The following is a 3,377-nucleotide window of genomic DNA, read 5'->3' as shown; positions in this document are numbered from 1 at the left end:
ACTTCTAGACATGGGCATGGATTTCTCAGGGCTCCTTGCCGATCCTTGGGCTCCTGGTCCTGGACTGGCCAAGGGCTGGCTTTGTGCTCGGTTGCACCACAATCTGTGAAGAAATCAGTGCATTCTCATCTCTTCCCCTGGATTCAACCAGGGCTCACCAGTGTGGGCTGTAATCACATCTGTGTGATTTGCCTGCACAGGGCTGATGGGTGGGGGAGGTTATGAGCGTCAAGTTAAACTTTTCTAGACTAATAAACTGTTCCTCCCATTATAACTCAACTCCCCTCGCCTCCCCCTGCTGGCACCCCAGGACTGCCCCAGCCCCCTTTCAGTCTTCCTCTCACTTTCACTGAGGCTGACATCACACTCACATTTTCCAAAAAATTCCCCAAATTACCCACAGTCTTCTTAGCTCCTGCTGTCGTCTGGAATTACACATCCCAGACGCTGGCCTCGCTGTCATTCCCTCCCGCCCTCATTCCTGAAGGTGGGGCCTCCCAGCTCTGGCTTTTGGGGGGGTCCCCTCAACCTCCCTCTCCCTACCTGCTCTGCTTGGGCTGGGCAGTGAAGCAGCAAAGTGTGGTCTGACCCACTCAGGAGCTCTCCCCTTCACCAGGTCCAGAGGGAAGGAGAGATGACTAGAAGGAAGTCAGGCTGTGGGCAGGGGTGTGTGTGTGTGTTGTGTGTGTTGGGGGTGAGGTGGGTGGGCTCTGAAAGGTCTCCTGATGTGGAGAGGGGCTGGGCTCTTCTGAAGCCCCAGTTGGTGGGATTGGAAGTCACACTGTATGGTGAAAGAACCCCAGGGTTTGGAGACCTGGGTTCACTTTCCGGCTCTGCCACTCATGAGTGCTATGTTCTTGTACCAGTCGTGTACCAGTCGTGGCCTCCTGAGCCTCAAGGTTCTCCTCTGTGTGTTTTTCAAAGAAGACCACAGGAGTATTTCCAATCCCACATGCTCTTCCAGAACCCTGCCGCTTTCCACTGGAAGGTGGATTTATGCCAACTGCCCTTGAATCTAGGCAGGGCTTTGTGACTGCCTGAGCAAATGGAATGTGTCAGAAGTGACTGGGTGACTTCCTAGGCTAGGTCACAAAAGGCATGAGGCTTCTGCTGGCGTGCTCTTGCTCTTTCTCTCCCCTAAACTGGAATTCGGCCACCATGCTGCAAGGAAGTCCAGCTATACAGAGAAAGCCTGTGTAGGCTCTAGCTGAGGGTCCCAGCTCAGGTCTCAGCTGACAGCAACATCAATGCCAGACATGTGAGAGCCAACAGGGGATTTTGATCCTGGGTCTTCAAGCTGGCGCAGCTGGGGTTGAACAGAGCGGAAAGGATCCCTGCCCAAATTGCAGATTTGTGAGCAAAACTAGTGCTATTGTCTTAAGCCGCTAAGTTTTGGAGTGGTTTGTTATACAGATGTCTGAGACAGAATCAGTATAGTAATACTTGCCTTAGAAAAGTTGTGAAGGGCTGGGTGTGGTGGCTCATGCCTGTAATTCCTACAATTTGGGAGACCGAAGCAGGAGGATTGCTTGAGACCAGGAGTTTGAGACCAGCATGGGCAACATAGCAAGACCTCAGCTCTATTAAAAAAAAAAAAAAAAAAAGAATTACAAAATTAGCGAGGTGTAGTGACACATACCTGTAGTTCCAGCTATTTGAGAGGCTGAGGTGGGAGGATTGCTTGAGTCCAGGAGATTGAAGCTGCAGTGAGCTATGATCACACCACTGCACTCCAGCCTGGGCAACAGAGTGAGACCCTGTTTCTGGAGAAAAAAAGAAAGGAAAGCTGTGAGGGTTAAATGAAGTTATCCATATGGCAGTGCCTTTCGAGCCTTGTAAGGCACTATATGTCAATATAACACACTGTCATCATCATTACCGTCAAAACACTTCATGTCCCAAGACATCAATTTGTGTGCCTACAAATGAGGTAAGAACTGCGCTAAATGCTCTGAACATATTACTTCATTTAATCCTGACAACTCTTCCATGGGTCGTGACCGCTTCCCTTCTCTAATCCAGCTCAGGCAGGACTGAACTGATGGTTGTCAGGATTAAATTAAGGTTGGTATTATTATTTTCACAAAATTGCAAATGGCAAAACACAGCTAGTATAAATGCAGGTGGAATTAGCATTTGAATCCATGTCTGGCTTGCTGCCAAGTTTATACTCCTCTTCCTCTAGAAGCCCGGGCTAGGGAAGTAGCCCAAATAAAATGGACTCTAGGATATTTCAGCAGGTCCCGACCTGGGAAAATCCTCTCTTTGCTCTACTTAATTTTATTTCCATTTCAACAAACATGTATTGAACACCTATAATAAGATACTGAGTTGGGCAGGCCCTGGATGCATAAGACACGGCCCCTTCTCGTAGTTTCTGGGGGGGGGGGGGGGGAGAAACACATTCTTTCTAGCTGTGCAACCTTGGGCAAGCTGTTTATCATCTCTAACTCTCAGTTTTGTCATCTGTAAAATGGGGATAATTATAGTACCTACCTCAGAGGGCTATTGTGAGAATTATATGATATATTCTACTTAAAGCATGGTGTGCATCGCAAGTGCTAAATATTAGATGGGTGTGGTGGCACTTGCCTGTAGTTCCAGCCTCTTGGAAAGTTGAGGCGGAAGGATCACCTGAGCACAGCAGGTTGAGACTGCAATGGCTGTGAACATGCCACTGCAGTCCAGCCTGGGTAACAAAACTCCAACTCAAAAAAAAGAAAAGTGTTAAGTAAATATTAATTTTAATAGGTATAGGAACAAAGGTTTGTAATATAATGAGATATATGAGGTCTGACAGTTAAGTTCGCGAACTCATCCTAGAGAAAGTGCTCCATACCTCTTTGCTGAAAATCACTATGATCACCTTTGACGTACTCCCCTTGGGAAGCTATGCACTGATACCAGTGTGTAGTCCACCTGTCAAAGCAATTTTGGAACTCTTTTTCTGGAATGGTCATCAGAGCTGGCGTCGTATGACCCTTAGTGTCCTGAATGTCATCAAATGTTTTCCTTTCAATATTTTCTTTATCTTCAGGCAAAGAAAAAAGTCCTCGGGGGCCAGATCAAGTGAGTGAGGAGAGTGTTCCAATATAGTTATTTGCACAGTGCTGCCAATATAAGCACGTGGTGGCAAGTTTACGAACTTAATTGTCAGAACTCAACAAATAACAATGTCAGCTCTGATGGCTGTTCCTGAAAAGAGTCCAAAAATTGCTCTGATGGGTGGAAATTGCTCAGGCGCTGGTATCAGTGCACTGCTTCCCAAGGAGAGTACTTCAAAGGTGACCACAGTGATATTTGGCAATGCGGCACGAAGTATTTTTTCTATTTTTCTTTTTTTGAGTTGGAGTCTCACTCTGTCACCCAGACTGGAG

This window comes from Carlito syrichta, unplaced genomic scaffold (genome assembly GCF_000164805.1).
Source record: "Carlito syrichta isolate Samal-C Ts95f unplaced genomic scaffold, Tarsius_syrichta-2.0.1 Scaffold315812, whole genome shotgun sequence".
NCBI classification, from domain to species: domain Eukaryota; kingdom Metazoa; phylum Chordata; class Mammalia; order Primates; family Tarsiidae; genus Carlito; species Carlito syrichta.
Note: the sequence above shows the minus strand (reverse complement) of the source record.